Source organism: Cyrtonyx montezumae, unplaced genomic scaffold (genome assembly GCF_038088225.1).
Source record: "Cyrtonyx montezumae isolate F1298 unplaced genomic scaffold, pur_monq_1.0 scaffold_4, whole genome shotgun sequence".
Taxonomy (NCBI): domain Eukaryota; kingdom Metazoa; phylum Chordata; class Aves; order Galliformes; family Odontophoridae; genus Cyrtonyx; species Cyrtonyx montezumae.
The window spans coordinates 31,915,906-31,935,412 of record NW_027072045.1 but is presented as its reverse complement, the minus strand read 5'-3'; the positions used below and the strand labels follow the sequence as shown (position 1 = coordinate 31,935,412).

The following is a 19,507-nucleotide window of genomic DNA, read 5'->3' as shown; positions in this document are numbered from 1 at the left end:
AGACAGAAACTGTCTTCTTTCTTTTTTTTTTTTTTTTTTTGTCTCAAAGCTTGCTTTGTGAGGCCTTTCTTGTGATAAGACTCTTAAGTGAGAACTGCAGGTTATCTAGGTGGGTGTCACTGTGCCACGGTGCCTCTGCTTATTGTTGTAAAGACAAGCAGAAGCAGGACCAAGCCTGTCTTTTTCGGGGTTCAGCTTAGATTAGCTGATCACTGCAAAAGATGATAACGCTTGAGCATGGCAACGAAGGTACCACTCCCTGCTGGCTTATCCATTGAGCTAGGTATGTCGCACTAACAGAGAAAAAAGAAAAACAAACTGAGAAACGGGGGGATAAAAGACCTTCACTAAACTAACGACTTTGGAGAAGAACTCCCAAAGAAAACATCTTTGACAGAGAACTCCCGAAGAGCAAATGGAAAATTCCCTGAGGGGAGGAACTCTTTGGACGAACCCCTTGGCCTGCTTGCTGCAAAGCTTCCCAGCTTTCTCCATCCCCTGTGGTGACCAGAGAGTTCCTAGGATCAAGGGACCTACTACGAACCTCGCTGGACCCACGGTGGTGATTATATCTTTCTTGCTTTCTATCAAGACTCCTTGCTTTTTATCCCTTTTCTATTGCTCACCTTCCCTTCCCCATATCCCTAAGCAACTAGTATTTGTAATAAACTGGTTGGGCTAACATTTGACCCGTTGTGTCTTAATCTCGCCATCAAGTATACACATAATCAAAGAACCACGTCTCTCTCCTTTATATTAGAGCGTGACAAACCAACGTATGTTTCCAAAGCCTACAAATGTGAGGGATAGACACAGAAATAAGAAATGATCGGATAAATCCCATTTCCATACAGCAACCAAGGGTGCACAAGGGTAGAGAAGCACAAGGACTACAGAGGAAAGAAACTGGGCAGAAACATCACTCTTGTTAAAAACACAAGCGAGCAGGAGTCCTGCCAAAGCCTGAGACGTGCTGTGCACTTATCTGCAACTGAGTCTATAGGTCCTCAAGACTATGTTTGAATGTTGTGTTCCACAACGCACTCTGAGTAACCACACTTCCTCTGGGTCTAGATCCCCATGAACCTACCTCAAATTGCATCAAGAACAACAACAAAAAAACCCAACAACAACAACAACAAAAACAAACAAACAAAAAAAAAACCCACAAATTGAATATTTGATGAAATTAGATCAAATTTTTATGCTTTAAAATCTAACTAAATATTCAGGGGGGGTTTCTGAAGCTTCACTGCCCAAATTCTCACACCATAACACCTATCACGTATTGAAGAGAAAAACAAAAGGTAAAATAACTGTAGGAGCATTACGTCAAGCAATCCAGCATATCAGCACAAGCAACAGCCATCAGATATCCACACTCCAGCCCAAACAAACGACCTCTTCTTGCACACAGAAGACAAAGTCTTCTTTCCAAAGCAAAAAGGATGCATTGCTGCTGCACAGGAGCTGTGGTCTCACCTTCAGCCTGCTGCAGCTTCCAGGCATGCTGGACTCCCAATGGCAAAAGAGTGCAGTGACTTCTGAGAGGAGATCTGTGCCCCACAGCAGCGATACCCAGAGCTGGGGGCTACATGCAGAACCTATTTACAGATACATTCGTTTTTATTTATAAAACAAAGACTACTAGTTAAAGATACCAAATCTCAGGTAGGAAACACAGGGCTACGTGGGAACTGTCCACAGAGCAAGATGAGTATTCCTTCTATAGAATTCCTTTAACTTTACTTATTATGACCATTTTCTTCCAAAAGCCAAAGTTCACTTTTCTGAAGTTCAGGATCCTGACTGTGATACTTGTCAGGTTCAGATTTCTTGAGATCACAAACTTGACCAGAGCAGGATTGCTACAGCCAAGACTGCCTTTGATTTTAATGTCTTTAATGAACTCCTCAACACTGATCAAATCATGCAACCGATCTAATCATTATGTCCTATATTCAGATGCAAATGATGTCAAAGAAACTGTTTCCTTTCCTTTTATCCTGGAACAAGAATCTCATTTGCCTGTTATGATGCTGTGTTTTGGTTTGAGGAGAAAAACAGTGCTGATAACACACTGATGTGTGCAGTTGCTGCTCAGCAATGCTGTACAGAGCTGAGGCCATTCCCAGTAATGGGCCCAAGGAGCTGGGAGGGAACAGAATGACTTACCCTGGCCTAAAGGATATTCTGTAGCATGACATCATGAAGCAGAAGGGCTTTTGAAGGGGGTGGGAGTTCATCTCTCACCTTCTGCTGTTGGGATGCTAGCTGGGCACTGGTTGGGGGTTGGTGAGCAATTGTGCATCACCAACTATATACATATACATACACAAATACAATTTTTATCCTTTTCTCTATCTTAGTTTTATCTCAACACTCAGATAGGCGTAAGAAATGTATCAGTTGACACCCCTACCTGCTAGTGAAGAAGACCAAAAACCACAGAAAGTACTGGACGATCAGTCAGGCTGGCTCAGTCCAGTAAACTTCACAGATGGAATTTTTCTTGATTTCGGGTTTGAATGGGATTTTTGTTTGGTCGGTTTTTTTTTTCCTCTCTAAAACGCAGGAAGGGAAAGGCTTTTTAAAATTAATTGGAAGAAAATACACGATTAAAAATTGTGTGATTATTTAGATTTAACCATGCTGTAATCAGCACTGATACATTGGGCAGACACTATAACTAAATATATTTATATATATATTCACACACACATATATGTATGTATGTATATATACACAGCAGCTTCTGTGGCTAATAAGAGTTGTATGTAAAAATCCTCTTCCTGAACACTGGAAAACCTTGATGTGGTAGACATCACGATTGCTTGTCTTTCAAATCAATCTCTTAAGGGCAACCATACAGAGAACATAGGCTCCAAACCAATCAGGTTTGTTTGAGCCCCTGAAAGTTCCACAGTAGCTTGCTAAGTGTCCAGAAGTTCATACAATGCCCCAGATTTTGGCTGATCTGATTGCTCTCAAACCTTCCATGCTCACCAAGACACCATCTCCCTACTGTCCACTACATCAAAAAAGCTGCCCTGTTGTGTACATCCTTTGATAGAAAGGGGAACAGGAAGAATGCTGAGGGATTCACCGCATGGCTCTGAATTTCTTGTAAGCTGTGCATTATTACAAAAATATTCACTTAGGTATGCTTGGACTTGGAGAAGAAGGAAGATCATCAGTGGAAGTTTCCTGGTCTTCACTTGAGACGAACTGTAAGAAGCCTTCTCACGAATTGCAAGAAAATAGCAGAGAACTTTATCACCTCCCTTACTTAACAGTAGCCATTACAACAAACACATGGAACAAAAAGTGCCAAAAAGTATACCGAATAACGCTATCTTGGCTGCCACGCTAACTCACAGAATGGCTTGGGTTGGAAGGGACCTTGAAGATCATCCAGTTCCAACACCCCTGCCACGGCCAGGCTTGTCAACCATTAGATCAGGCTGCCCAGGGCCCCATCCAGGCTGGCCTTGAGCACCTGCAGAAATGGGGCAGCCACATCTCCAACAAGCCTGTGCCAGGGCCTCATCACCTTCTCCGTCAAAAATTTAATAACTGATAACGGATAACTGATCTGTGATTCTTTAGGAAGAAATAACTGCTAATCCCACACACAGGGAAACACATGGGGCAGGTCCTGCGCCAGCAGCCCATTTGACAGCTGGCAATTGAGAGAAGATCTGCTTCGATAACAGACAGCATCCTCCTCACCAAACATGAAACTTCAGAAGCTTAAACACTTCTCAGTGTTTAGGCTGTGAGGCCTAAACCAGAAGCATTTCAGTGACCGTTCCTTTACCATGGCAGCCTAATTTTTAGAAGTGAACAGCAAGTTTCTTGCTATTGTTGGAACACGTGTAATATTCACAGTTACTCTTTGCCAAGGGCAATAGTCATAGTTTGAAACACAGCCTTCCTGTGAATTAGGTGGTAATTGAATTCTTCCTGGCTTATTCATGTTCTTCCCTATTTATTTATGTTAGAACATTACCAGTGTGAGTAATTCATCACAGTTTGAGCAGTGCAGCCTGACAGAATAAGGACTCACGGACAAGAATATGAGCTGTAACAGACTGACACATTCCAGCTCCAGGACAAGACTATTCTTATCAAGTCTGAGCATACCCAAGCAAAGCACAGGGATCTAGGACAAGCCTTGCACTGCAGGGCGAGAAAGAGCCCAAAGCTTTCTCTACTTCCACGTAACCAGTGATAATATTAACTCTCTTAAATCCTGGACAGAAGCAGCCCTGTATTCAGGCAGAGCCCATACTGGGGGTCACAGACAGCTGGCCGCTGAATGTGCTGCCCCTTTTATTGCATCTTTCTGTTGCCAAGCAATAATCCCAGAGACTGACACCTCCCCTTGCCCAAGCAGACTTCAGCTAGAGATGAGTCCAAACTTCCACTAACTCTGTCGCTTGCAAATTATCCAAGTTGCTATCCTTCTTTTTAAGGAAGAAAAATGGAAAAGGACGTAAGTTACCATCTGCTCAAACTTGTCTCTGATCTCTCAGGAATCTGGACACAGAAATGGTTTCCCACGTCCTTTGCTATGTGAGAGCAATATAGGCAAAGCAAAAAATGGAACTCGAAAGTGCCATACTGAGCTAATATTTATCATATTCCACTAATCAGCTGCAGCAAATTCTCCTGAGCTGAACACCACTGTTCTATTTGCCGGACCAAATGTGGATCCCAATTATGGCACTGATACTATTTAAGTGCCACAGAGAGAGAAATCAATAAGGGAAATGTTTGACGTTCTCCAAGCACTGGTTGTTTCTGTTCTAGTATGAAGAAGGCTTGTGCTAGCCCTCAAAATAAGTTCAAGATTCCTGACAAAACTGAAAAGAGAATTAAAACGTTCAACCAAAAGTAAGGAACAGCATTAGTAATGCAGAAAGAGAACAATTAAGTATGGCCCCCATTACCTCCATAAGGCAGAGGGCAAAGAAGAACACAGTATGTGGTACCTACTACTGACGATGAGTTGATTCTCAGCTACAATCCCTCACACCTACAGCTCAATGCTACATACCCTAAATGGAGTAATTAATTCCTAATTATCGATACTTTTCAAAACTGAGGGAGAGGTCTCCAGCTATACAACAGCAGCTATGGATACAGAGCGTTTGGGAAATTATTTGCAGGTCCAATCACAGCCAGACTCGTTCCCATGTTTCAGAACAACGCCTGCCAACTATCCTTAAGGGCTCAGGCAAGGATAAATAACAAGGAGCAAAGCACGTGCATTTTATCCTAAGTGCTACAAACTGATGGGAAGCTGTTTCAAAGATTTAATATTTGCTACTAAAATGTTTCCCAGAGATCGTTAATGAAACACAGTGATCTTAAACATCACATAATGCTTTGTGATAACAGCTATTAACAGCGTTTGCAAATAAAATTCATCAAACGGTAGTAATGTGTTTTGAGCGTACATATGCAGCTCCTGCTTTCAGCACAAGACACCAACTGCATATGTATTTAAGCTTTGAATGGGCACATAGATCTCTGTAGGAAAACAATGGGACAATAGGGCCTCATGCCTCAGTAATTGGTTACGTATGATTCAGAAACCAAGCACTGCCTTAGTCTCATGGGAAGATAACAATTACCATTGTACATAAGATGATTTAACTATACCCTTTGATCTGTGTTCCTTAGCGTATGTATTCTTTTGATCTCTGTAGTGTCATGTACCTTCTGCCCTCTAGATATGATTGATGAACTTGGTTGTATCTTACTAGTTAAAATTAGACTACTGCATAACATATATAAACCTGTAAGTCACTTGAATAAATTTGAAGCTGCTTCACTCACATTGAGTGGTTGTGCTTCCCTACACTTACTAGCAGGTACTCTGGTCAAGTGTGTTGCAACAGATTTCCATCTGTCTAGAAAGTAGTCCATCTGACATTCTGTGATTCTAAGGATGCTGGAAACTCTTCTAAATTTACCACTTTTGTCAACTCAAGGAAAAAAATACACAAGTGATTAGATATATATATATATATATTTGTATATATATATATATATATATATATTTGAGGGTGGAAAGAAATACTAAGCACTAAAAAACTACTTGAAAAAGGACACAAACCAACAAACAAAAGACTGCGTTACGAAATCACACAACTAATAATGAGCTTTCTTTCTTTTAATTATGACAAATGGACCCCTTCTCTTCCTCCCCTCATGAACCAAACCCACAAAATATTAAGGTCAAAGCACTATATATGAGACAAAAGAAACCCTGAATTCATGGATCTTTTCAATTTTTCTCTCAAGAAACAGCACCAAAATTAAGAATGATTTTTGATGTTCATTTTTCCTCTTCTTCATGCTTCATTAAGTATATATACACAGTGTGTTTTATTAAACAAACAAACAAACATAAAACAATAGAACCTGCTGAGTTTCCAAGAGCAGCATTATTGGTTTCTGCAGTGCTTCATACAGAAAAGAGACAGTTTATGAGAAAGGCCCCTGGAGATTTCCTCTGTGACTAATATCATCTACTCCTTAAAAATCGCAACAAGTTTTAAACCACCTCTGTCTAAAAATAATGGAGAAAGCCTACCAATCCCTCTTCAAGGGCAATAAGCAACAAAGGCAGAAAAATGACTTACAAAAGGGACCAAACAATTCCCGCAGCTTCCCCCAGATAGGCAAAAGAGCAGTTGAGCAAACAGGTTCTGAAACCTATGTTAAAAAATAGCTCACCAAGAAAATAATAGCTGATTACACCTGTCTATATATAGATGTCCTATTAGTGCATTTAACAAAGAGCAAACACAAAAGCAGGACACCTGTTTTTCCAACTGAGAAAAACAGCAACAGCTAGGAAGACAGAAGTTACAAAAGGCAGTGTGTGAGTTTATGCAGGTGTTAATCCTACTGCAGGCAGAAGAGCCAGCCATGCTGTCAATTGAAATGCCACATTACCCAAAATTGTTCCGAAGACTCTCGGAAGCCCGGTGAGGCTATCCAAATGCCAGAAGCAGCCATGTAAAACCAGCAAAGGCAGCTTTAAGAATGACCTTTCTTCAGGTGCTCAGCCCTTCAAAGTAATCAGGCCTTGACCAGGCCAGAAGGGACTTTATTTATATTGTATTTCTATAGCAGAGGTGCTACGAACACATAATCTGCCTTCATCCTTCTCCTAAGTAACATATTCAACACCCTGGCCTCTTACTTTGATGTCACATTGTTAAGACCTGGATCACCTTCCAAAACAGGGGCAGACTTGAAATATGACGAACTGGATCGTATTCTGAAAAGAAAAACACACCCAGGTGTTTCAGTGGCTTCAGTTACAGTACTCCAAAAATGGATATATCCATCCAAGCTGGAGAACTGCCAAGCAGCCTTTAAGCCCAATTAATGAAAGGCTCGCAGTGTGCCAAGAAGTTGTAGAGTCTCCTGAGAGCAAAATACCAACCAGTCCTCTAAGCAACCTCTCTCCATTTCATTACACTGTGTTCTGCAAGGGAACCAAGGCCTCGTGCTTGCTGTTGCTAACATGAACTGCCTCCCCTCGCCCTGCTGGCTGAGAACCACTGCAGTGTCTCATGGCTGCTTTCAGGAACACGACTGCTGCCATCCTCTGCTCCTACAATGCAGGCACTACAAGTTGTGACTGCTGCTGGAAACAAATTACAGAACAATGTGTTATAGGCAAGTTTCATAGTACAACTGGGCAAGAATTAAAGGCAGAATTAAGCATTACATATTCTTTCAGACTAAACAGCAAATCATTTCTACCATCTTGAAAAGAGCCTCAGATACTCACAAAACAGTGAAAGCAAGTGTGTCAGGGGAACACGACAGCTGCTTCTCTTATCTGAACCAAAAACAACTTTGGGGAGTAGCTTAAACCCTTCAGATAGCAGTGGTTACCTGAAAACGCAGGCATTCCTCTGGCTCATAATTACAATATTCATTTCTTTCACCTCTCAAAAGCATCTGCCAAAGGGGCTCTTTCAGACAACTATGCTGTCAGATCTTTGCACATCCTCCCACTTGAAGAGCATGGCTATTGTCTCTGAACTTTTTAGTTTTCTTAAGTACAATGTTTTTCTTCCCTATACTGCCATTTTGTGTTGTTTGCTGTTGATTTTTTTATTTGCTTGTAACGGAGCCGAGACAGCTACAGATAAATGACAACTACAGGCATGACTTTGCATGGCACAGTTTTCCTTGATACAGCTTTTCACATAATGTGTTAACTATTTATTTCGATATGACAGGTGATCTCAATGGAAGTAATATACACCACAACAGTGCTCAAGAAGCTATTTGAAGTTAATAAAAAAGAGCCTGACACCTTCGAGTTTGGACAAATCCCAACCTTGAAAGACAGTCAGCTGCAAAAGCACTCTCCTCCCCTTAGCTAACACAGCATTTCCCTATCCTAAGAAACCTTCTTACCCTAAGAAAGCTTCACCGGTTCACAAAGCAGTTATCAATGTTCATTTTCAAGAAGGACCTCACAAATACACTTCAGTCATCATGAAACAATATTTCATTTAATTTAGAGGGATGTTTCCTTTCTGCTGACACATTTTGGGACTCCAGGGATGCACAGAAGTTATTGCCAATTTCTGTTATGGTACGTGTCTGGCAGAATAGCATGTTCATTTAGGGCATGGTTACAAACTGCTTCTCCTGGTCTTTTTTTTTTTTTTCTTAATTAGGAAGCTTTCTGTGGGCATTTCACAGCTACATTTTTATTAAGGTTTGGACTTATTTTTTGTTACTTTCCTTTTCAAACCTATGACTAAGCCTCAGCTACCACAACACCTTCCTACTCCTCCTTAGGTCGTATCTTCTTCCAAGGTAAATAGCAATATACGTATGGCTGAAAGTGTGTCACCGGTTTGCGGGACAGTTTGACCCGGTACTGTGACAATTGAGGCAGGGGACCCACGGGCCCACAACCCGGGGAAGGGGAAAAGGGAAAAAGAAGAAGGGAGATGGACCTAAGAACAAAACAGTGGCAACGATCTGAGGAGGAAAGCCAACCCACTAAACAAGATATCATAAAGGAAAATAATATAATATAATATAATTGGAATTGAGGCAAATGAATCAAACAAAATGAGCAAGAGAGAGAGTGTCCAATAAACCGAAGACCTTACGCTAACGCTGAAGGCGGACGGCTGCAACAAACACCCACTGCCGAGCTCAGTCCCGAAGGGAAGAGAGAGTCCTGTGACCACAGACAGTTTTTATCTTTCCCTCTGGGCAGAAATATGTAAAAATGCAAAGCATTGCAAAGTCCTCTGGGGAATGTAGTTCTTCTCTTCTGAGACAGTACACCCAGAACTATCAAGGATGCCCAGAGCTGGAGCATTAACTCTTTAACTCTAAATACATCACATGATGTTATGATGTGGAATATCAGTAATACAACAAAAATCATAAAACCATAACAAAGTGCTACATGAAGGTTTCCGACATCCTCAAAGAAAATGAGTGGGGAAAAAAAGAAGGTACAATTTTTACATAATTACAGGGAGGGCTTTTAAGTCAAAGGCAAGGGTCCGTACACTAAGCATCCCACGCATCAGTAACACCACTGTGTCTTGTTAGAGGTGAGGAAGATTAGGGACACCAGCGGGCATCTGGAAGCATTGCTAAGCCCTGTTTTACATGACAACACATACATCGACCTTAAAACAGACTTAAAATTTCCTCATAGCAATTTCCAAACCAATGAGCAACATGATCAAACTGCTGTCTTCTTCAAAATCATCCTCTCGCCATTCCCCAATTTGCAGAGAGAAAAAACCACTCAAGCCACTACATAAAGCATGCAGCAGAGAAAATGGGTTTGATTGTGAGAGACACTTTTGCATCTCAGTGCTGCTGTAACAGTGTAAATAGCTGAAGGATCAGATTGCAGATAATATCTCTGTGTTTAAATAATTTATTTTCTTGCCATGTACTCCTTTAAGTCAATGTCAAACAAAAATACAAAAGCAACTAGAGCAGCAACTCACTATACCCCTGCAAAATTTCACTCTTAAGTGAATTCTCTCTTCTCTGCTCAACTATGAGGGTTAGCAATGACAACCTTCTAGAACTTAGTCAAAATATCTCTATCTGGACTAGTATCAGTCTCAGTAAACCCAGTTAATGCTCAAACACTCAACACATGTTGCTCCCCTTAATTTCCATTTCTTCACTGTCCAGCAGCTTTTCCACTGTTTTTCTTGCATTGTTGAAAAAGTCATGCAGATGTCTCAGTACTGCATCTCCCAGCTTTGGTCACAGTCAGAAATCATTTGTGTTCTTTAAGAAAATAAATAATTTGAAGTATTCCAAAACAGTAACACCATCATAATTAGTCTGGAAAGATTCATTACATGTTCTTAATTATAATCTTAAATGTATTTGACAGCTTTCTCCCCCAAAATAGCTACCTCCGCCATGGGGGTCAGAAAAGGCTGCCAGTGAACAGTGAGCAGAGATAAATGACATTCACCTGAGAATTGCAAAAGAAGCTGGAGACAGAGAAGCTGAATGATGCCCCAGGAGTGCAACTTTTCAGTATCAGACAGAATGCAGGTGACTAACGCAAGGCCCAAAGGAAAGAAGCTTTCAGTGGACAGCATTGACAAGTCCAGTTGAGCAAGTCTGACCTTGGGAAAGCAAACTAGCAGAGCAGTTGCCAAGAGCAGAAATAGCATGTGGCTGAATAACCACAGAGTTTGGGGGAAGAATCAGCCTGGCTTGTATATGACCAAGGGTTTGGTGTTCAGTGTAACCTGCTTCCACTTCCTAAAGGTTTCAGCACGAGGGTCCAGCAAGGACTGCTACAATAACTGAACTAACACAACCTCTGAGCTAAGGTCTCTGCCATGCTCAACAAGAGGCTCTAAGAAAGAGAAAAAATGATGGGAGGAATACAAAGCCACTAGGTTGTCTCAGGTTCTGTGCCATGCAACACATTCCCAAAATAACCAGGAAAAGGAGGTAGGAAAATGAAACAACAAATTTTGCACCAAATCAAAATTTCAACTTATGCATGGTTGGAGTTGAGTCACAGAAAATACCTTTTAGATCCTACCCAAGCTCCCAGAGATGCAAAGGAAGTGGTAAAGGATAGGAGAAATGGAAACAATCATCAGATTGCTATGGCAAAAGGACACTGGCACGTGATGAGAAGAGAGAGAAGCACCCACTTAGTGGGAAGAAGATGCAATGTTCACATTGTTTTTCTCAGCAAATCTTTGCTCACTGTCAGATATCCATCCTAAAATCCATTCTTAACTGGTTGCATACCGTTAGCTGAATGACAAGCACAAGATGGTCTCACACTAAGTAGGATCTCACAGAAACACTTTGGATGTGAAAAAGTAGAACAGCGTTAACCTGTAGCTTGACAAGATTCAAAAATCGCTTTTCAAATGCTATGTCAATAACTGCTTTCAGAAAGAACCATTTTAAAACTTCAATAGCCTATTCAAAGGTGAATCTAAAACACTTCAGGCCTCTCTCTCCCTGTTAAGAGTAAGGAAGTTTAAATTCCTAACTCCATATAGGAAAAAATAAAATTGAAGTTTAATACAATCTCTTGGGTTCCATACTGTTCCTAGAATGCATCAATCCTTATGTTTATGCCGCAAGGAAGGTACGATACCATGTTGAAACCTTGTCTAAGGAATCAAGCCATAAGAACTAATACCATTTGCTACACATCTTCCAGTTAGCTTGTAGACTAAGGAAGCTGACAAAGCAAAGCAATGACAATAGATTACCAACAACATGCAGTTTCTAGAGAGTACTAATGGTCACCAATATGTCCTGCTGACACGCAGCAGCACAGAACAGGCATACAACCTCATAGGATACTTAAAACATGTCATATTTCACCCTACAAAAAAAGTACACTGAATGAAGGGCTACCAACGTAACTCAGAGAGACTCAATTTTGACTAGAATCCTGTCCTCATTACCTGAATCTTGGCTTTTGGGTTGTAAATCCAGCGCTATCAGCATGAAAAAAAAAAAGGGAAAAACAAGAAGCACAGTACTATGGCATTGTGTTCACGTGCCTATAGCAACAGAAATAAAACATGGCTGCTTTGAAATGAAGAAGCCAGAAATGCTTTCCCCTTGTGCAGAAGTCAATGTGAATGGCAATACTAACCATCCAAGAACCTGCTACAAGAAAGCACACCTAACAGTGCAGCCCCTCATTGCAAAATGTCTTGAAGACCCTAAGAAACACATTTCAGCACAACAGTATGAAAGCTGTTGCCACAAAATCTGATGCTTCTTAACTCCAAGTTCCTGCTGGCAGCAAGTTCATCGCTTAGCTGTCATTTGTAACCTATACTTTGATCTGAAATTGGATTTTTTACCCTCATGAAAGTTTAACCAGAGAAGAAAAATAAGATACGTTCTTGCAAAGCTGTGAAACACTCAGTAATGGTATTTTCACATCAGTCCGTACTTCAAACAGAAATTATAGATACCAGCTTATCTTAATCTTTCAACTCTAGATGCATGAGTGAGCCATCTAAAGCAAATCATAATCAGCACATCAAGAAAAACTTTTCGTACCAACAGAAACCACAAAGTTGCTGTTTCTGATAGAACTGCATTGACAATCCATTACACGTAGCTCAGTGGCAATGAACCGAAACGTCTTTTTCAGTACCTGGCTCAAAAAAAAATCAGTAAGCTCTGACTGGGAAATCCTCCTATGCATCTTTGACCACAGGACTGAAATGCAGACGTGTTCCATTGCTGGCATTTTACTTCTGGAGGACTTGGTTATGGCACATCTGTGATAAGAAGCACGATCAACAAAGTCAGCCCCATGTGCCATTACAAACAGTGCAATTCAGTCAGCATATATTTCCGGGTTAGGTCTTCCAGTAACACAAGCTCACAGATTACACCAAGCTGAGTGGTGCAATTGATAGGCAGAAGTAAGGGATGCCACCCAAAGGTACCTTGACAAACTCAAAAGGTGAGCCCACACATATCTAATGACATTCAACAAGGCCAAGGGCAGGATGCTGGAAAATAGTTTTAAACTAAAGGAAGTGAGATTTAGATTAGCTATCAGGGGGAAGTTTTTCACTGAGAGATTGGTGAGGTGCTAGAACAGGCTACCCAGAGAGACTGTGACTGTACCATCAATGGAGAGGTCAAGGCCAGGCTGAATGGGGCCCTGAGCAACCTGATCCAGTGCCTGATCCAGCAGTTGGCAACCCTGCCTGAGGCCGGGGTTTGGAATTAGATGATCTTCAAGTTCCCTTCCAATCCAAGCCAGCCTATGATTCACTGAGCTCATCCCATCACACACACTGTTACTTTCTTTGCCAAATTACACAGAGATCCACCTCAAAGGGCACTTATAAATGTTTAACATATTTTTCCTCATGAGAATACATAGTAAAACCTTTCCTAGTCTAATGTTTTTGCTGACATTTTCTTTTGGTTTTGGCAACAGCTTGACTGTTGACTCACTTTTAATTTTCATTCACTGCATCTCCAAATGTTTTTCTCTAAAGCTGTTACCTAGAAGTCAATCACCAAGAGTATTTATGTGTATTTTGCTTGCCCAGGTTCAGTATACAGCATATATCCTTTGGCAATTGCATGGTATTTATTTCAAACAAGTCTTAAGTAGCAAAAGCCCTCCTGCTGCACAAGCCATGCTGTCAAAACACTTCCATCTCTTCCTTCCTCAAATCCCCAACATTCAGAACGTAGCAAGCATATTCCACTAGAAATGGCATCAATGGAAAAGCTGAATAGGATTGGACCAAAAGAGGCTCCATTCAGTACATCATTACCATACATCAGGTGTAAACTACTGAAGAACCTTTCCAAAAAGAGAGAATATATACATACATACATATATTTGAAAAATGCTGAGAATAGCTTTGCAAGGACCAGCATTTGTTCACTCAGTGCCTCCCTGACACTGGGCAAGACCCACTCTGTCCTTAGCACTAAAATGGAAGCATATGGGAGAACAATTTATATCTCAATTATAAAGCTTCAACGGTTGGAAAATCCTGATTCAGTGGACTTCGGAAAGCTCTGGAGGTACTGGAAATAAGCAGAGAGACAGAGACAGAAAGGTTGGCTTTTCCTGAAGGAGAAGCAGAGAAATTTCAATCCAAGAAAGGAATTCCAGTATGAGTATTAAAGCAGCTTCATATGGGCCAGAAACCAACTTCCTTTCAAAGAAAACCAGAAATTAGAACAAAAGCAAATGACTCGATGCAGTTTCACACCACATTTGATCTAAGTGAGGTTGCAACCAAACAGAGCTAACTGTTCTTGCTTCTATTATGCACTATGAATTCCTGCTACCTTTCTGTGCTGATCTAGCGATCACACAGCTGCTGCATGAATGCTAAGCTGATCAATGGGATGGAAAAATAATATGTCCAAAAAAAAATTAACTAAATTAGTTTGTTGTATGAGCATTGAGAGCCAATGGTGAAACACAAGTGCTGCTTCTGATGCCATAAAATGCACCCTGAAATGCAACCAGTGATTCCTTAACAGGGAAGGTAAGTAATCCTATATGCCTGCCTGAAACACTCATACCTTTTCAGTATCATTCTTCACAAGCATTACATAACACCAGACGTTTACATCAGCTAAACAGGCTTCAGAAGCTCTAGCCCCAGCAAACTGGGGAAAAAATGGTTAAAGATTATTAACATTATTTAATTTTGTTCAAATCATCAGAGCCAGGTAAACGCTGCTTTTAATTATTTGAAGAACTAATGCAAAAATATCTCCAAAGTAACAGAGGACTTGGGATATCCCTGAGGTCTAGAGAAGGACAAATACGGGACTCGCTCAAAAATAGGATGAAGAAGACCTTAAGGAATTAGAGATCCATCAGCTTGACTTTGCTACCCAGAGAGATACCAGAACATATTATTAATCAATTTACATGCACCTGGGGGATAATAACTGAAAGCAAACAGCCAGCATGAATTTGCCAAGTACAAATCATGTCAAACCAACCAATTTCTGTCTCTGACACAGTAGCCAGATTGGTGCATAAATACAAAATCTCTTCACTAAAACTCCTACCAGGGGTGTGTGTGTGTGTGTGTGTGTGTGTGTGTGTGTGTGTGTATGTGTGTGTGTGTGTGTGTGTATTTAGAGCAAGTGAGTAAAATTTCAGTTAATTAAAAAGCACAAGTCATTTTTAAAGTGTTCTCTTTCAACCTGAAGGACATCTCAAGTACAGTTCTAAAGAGATTCAGCCTGTGTTCTTTAATATCTTCACTAATGATTTAAAAGATGAATAATGAAGTAGACTTACAAAACCTGCAGAAGACAAAGAAGATAAAAAAGGGTAAAAATAACCCTGGAGAACAAGATCAAAACTTGAAGCTGCCTCGAGAAACTTGAAGATACATCCAAAATCAAATGAACGAAAAAACCCACACAGGAAGAACGACATCAGAAGCAAAAATACATACAGGGGACCTGGTGGCTGAGGGCAATGCTGCACAAAGAGAACAGTGCTTTCTAGAAGCAGCACGCTCAGTGCATATCCAACAATGCAACACTGCTGCATGAAGAAGAAAAAACGCACTCTGGGCAGATAACCATATGAGTGTTGAGTACAATGAGTAGAAATGAATTTCCTCCTGCATACTCCCAGTGCCTTACCTACAATATCTGCTCCAATCACATCGCTGTGTTATAAAGATGACACAAACTACCTGGAAAAGTCCAGTGGAGATCAAGCACAATTAAAGAGCATGTTAGAAGTCACTGAAATAATTAGGTTTCCTCTTAAAATAATAAAATAAATACAGTAACAGGCACACAAGCCTTCAGCCACATAAAGATCGATATGAAGACAACAAGCAGTTCCTCCGTGGCTCCTGTGTGGCAGCACAGTCAGGAGCAGGCTTCGCTCATAGCACAGAATGTCTCGGTTGGAGCTAGGAAAAGCTTTCTGAGCACAAGGGCAGCACAGCCCCAGCACGATGCACCCAGGGAGTTTGTGAACCTCTCCTGTACAAGCAGATTTAGGCAAACATCTGTCCACACCTTGTTTGCACCTTCGGACAGGGAGACCAACTGAGATGAACTCCCCAGGAGCCTTCCAGTTTAAAGCTAAGCTAAATCCTCGGGCTGAAAGAGCTCACAGTTTCAAAACAGAACGCTTCAGAATGATATTTTCTGATTATTCACTTGGTTTTACAAGATAAACCAGATAAGCCCCAGTTTTCATGAGCTGACGAGCCAAGCAAACAGAAGGATACAGATGGAGCTTCATTTAAAACACCTATGTTAATCAAAGTTTCTGCTTTTATTTCAGCTTAAAGTTTATAGAAAAGATCAATTCACCTCACAGTGTGAGATACAGAAGAAACAAAGGAATAAACATAGCTACAATATATATTTTTTTTCCTTCCAATTCTGTAACTGCTAAAAAAACCAACAAGTTACTACGAGAATCTGAAGTTCCCATTTTCAGTTCATGTATGTTGAACAACCTCTGCTATCCGCCTCCATCCTCAGCCTGGGTGAGCTCAGTAAAGGAGGACTTCCAGGGTACTTATCAGCACCCATATGCAGGCTGGCTCACTGAGGCTTCTTTTTCTTCCAGAGAGAACACATATGTCTCGATCTGGATCACAACAGGAGCTTTCAACCCCACACTTACTACTCTCCTCTCTGAATACAGGATGTACTACTGATTTGCTTACACTGCCAATGTAGCCTGGCACAGTAACTTTCTCAGGGCTATCTTTATGGTTCTCATATTAATCATTACTGGTTCTTTCATTTTTTAAACACTAAAGAATTGTAGCTGCTGCATGACTCACTGCCACAGAATTCAACAAGGACCCACTTCAGTTTTGAATTATTTCTGCTTTTTGCATTTCTGTCACTTCTACGTTTAACCTTGCTATATAAAAGTCACTTCCTAAGGATGCTAAGAACACCCAAGAGAAATGTCCCAGGCAACATGTCACCAACTGGACACACACTGTGATGTAACCAAAAGGACATGGGCTTTGTAGTGCCATCCAAACGACCACAAGAGCACACAGAAGGTGATGTGGAAGTGAGCAAGGAGGAGGTGGAAGGCTGTCACCGTGCAGCCAGTAAAACAGCTCCATGCAGAAAGGCAGCGTGCACAGGGGCTGCAAATACAGCAATCTGACAGCTGGAAGGAAGGGCTTTAGATGAGATGGATGGATGAAGCTTATGATTGCTTCACACATCACAAAATACTTTGCTCATCCTGTTATGTTAAATAAAATAGACAAGAAAATAACGTTTTCAACATCAGTCTGACTGCGCCAAAGGAAAGAATTAAATATGCATGTAATCCCACGAAACTTCAGACAAAATACTTTGTCAGCCATCATGGTACTGGCTAGATAAACGAGCACTCAAAGGAAAGGAAGTGCATCTATTTCCCAGCTGTCTCCCGAGGCTGCAGAACTCTGTGATCCTTTGCCACCAGCAGCACCAGCAGTGGTACCTCACCTCCCAGTCTGTCTTCTCCTTATGAAGACGTTTCCTTCCATCAGCTGGGTGTGATGAAGTGTGATGTGAAGAGAACAAGAACAAAGATACCAGCGTAAAGCTGCCAGAGAACAAGATGATGCATTCCGTTTAATTTGGCGTGCTAAGTACCAAATTACAAGCAGATACAAAGGTAGCGTCTATATTTAAAGATAAACTATTTGCTCTGATGTGGGTGATGAGAGAATGGTTTTCATCAACCCATTCATTAGTTGTCATGGTTTTAATTTGTTTGCTTTGTTAGGTTTGTTGTTTCATTCCTTTCTCCGCTTGAAGCGGTTGAAATTTTAACCTCCAGAGTGATTAACACAACACAGAACAGAGCCTTCATTTCAATTCCTACTAGGGGATGTTCAAAACCATGCTTTTGGTTTAATTCAGTGAAAGTCTGCAGTTTAAGAGTAAGGAGGCAGAGGCTCCAGAACACATCATATTCCCTTTTTGTACACAAAACCAATGCAATAACTAGTAGAAAGCCACTACCTAAAATAGCATTTCCATGAAGGAGTTGAAGATTTTAGAGTTTACCTTTTTGGGCACGTTTTACAACTGTTCAACCTCTCCTGCAAAATCAAAATAGTCTAATGTAACAGAGAACTATAAAGACTTGTTTTTACCTGTCTGCTTTGGCAGGGGGGTTGGACACGATGATTTCTAGAGTTCCCTTCCAACCCCTACAACTCTGTGACTCTGTGAAACCCAGACCCATGCACAACTTCCTTTTTATATCTGGGTTCCCACAGACCAGCGTACACTTCAGTGTTGCATTCCACTGTATCACAGAATCACAAAATCTTTTCAGTTGGAACAGTTATCACTGTTTCCTAAGAGAAGCATGTATACAATATCAATCCTGGTGGCAAGAAAAAAACTGACAGAACAGAAGCCCCCAAAAACACAAGGTAAAGCTGTTAGAGAAACACACTCCAGACAGAATGATGTAAATAAATCAGCCTTGTTGAAGTGAGCCCTTTCTTGCCTTCTATTTAAGGAAAGAAAAGATCACTCATTTCTCCCTTCCCTTGACTCCCATTCTGCTCTGGGAGTTGCATGACATAAATAAAGCATCAGTTAGCCAGAACCGTAGGAAGTTGAGGTTAAAGAAATGCTAGCTCCAAAAACCAAGACTTGCAGCTTCACTTCAAAGAGGATGAGGACTCCCTGATTCACACATTAATGACTTCATCCTCTCCCTGAGTTTAACTGCAGGTGACAACCGTGTGGCCAGAATAGAACATTTCCTTGTTTGTACAGAGAAAGGGTGTTAAGGAGAGCAAAGCAGAGGATGCCCTGAGGGGGGGGAAGATAAAAGTTATCTTGCAGTTGTGCACTCACCAGTAGAAAGCACTGAGACACAGCACTGTACTGAACTCCAACACCCATCACCCAGTTTGCGCCATGAAACCAGGAGACACTGTTGGCAGCCATGCACCCACCAGCCAGGCATGGCTGGATAAGTGGCAACAAAACAAAGGTTTTCACCAGAACACATCTTTGGCTACTAAAGAAGACACAGGACCATGCAGGAAACTCTTAGAACACATCCAGTACTTCTTCACAGCAACCCACATCACAGGCTCCACAAACTTCAACATGTAGCAGTAATTTTGCATGCATCAGCAGAAAAGTTAGTTTATAATCTGTGTCAAACCTTTACACATACTTTCTGCAATGCTTCTCTTCAGGTGTTGGGTACCTCGCATGAAAATCACTCACTGTTTTCATTTTATTCCAGATAAAAAAAAAAAAAAAAAAAAACCTGAAATCCAAGACAAAGAAATCCATCCTCTGATCTGAGGATTACTCTTTCGAACCATCAACCAAGGCACGTGACCTTCAGGTTCTCCAGGTAACAGTGCATTTTACTTCTTGCTACCTCCTTCAGGGACCACTGCCATACCCTACTTATTCATCAGGTTCCTCCACATTCATA

General features: G+C 41.1%; 1 protein-coding gene across 1 annotated transcript in view; it reads right to left on the bottom strand.

Moving 5' to 3' along the window:
• Positions 1–19,507, bottom strand: part of PCDH15 (protocadherin related 15) — a 598,943-nt gene that overhangs the window by 578,646 nt on the left and 790 nt on the right. The gene's annotated exons all lie outside the window — the stretch shown is intronic.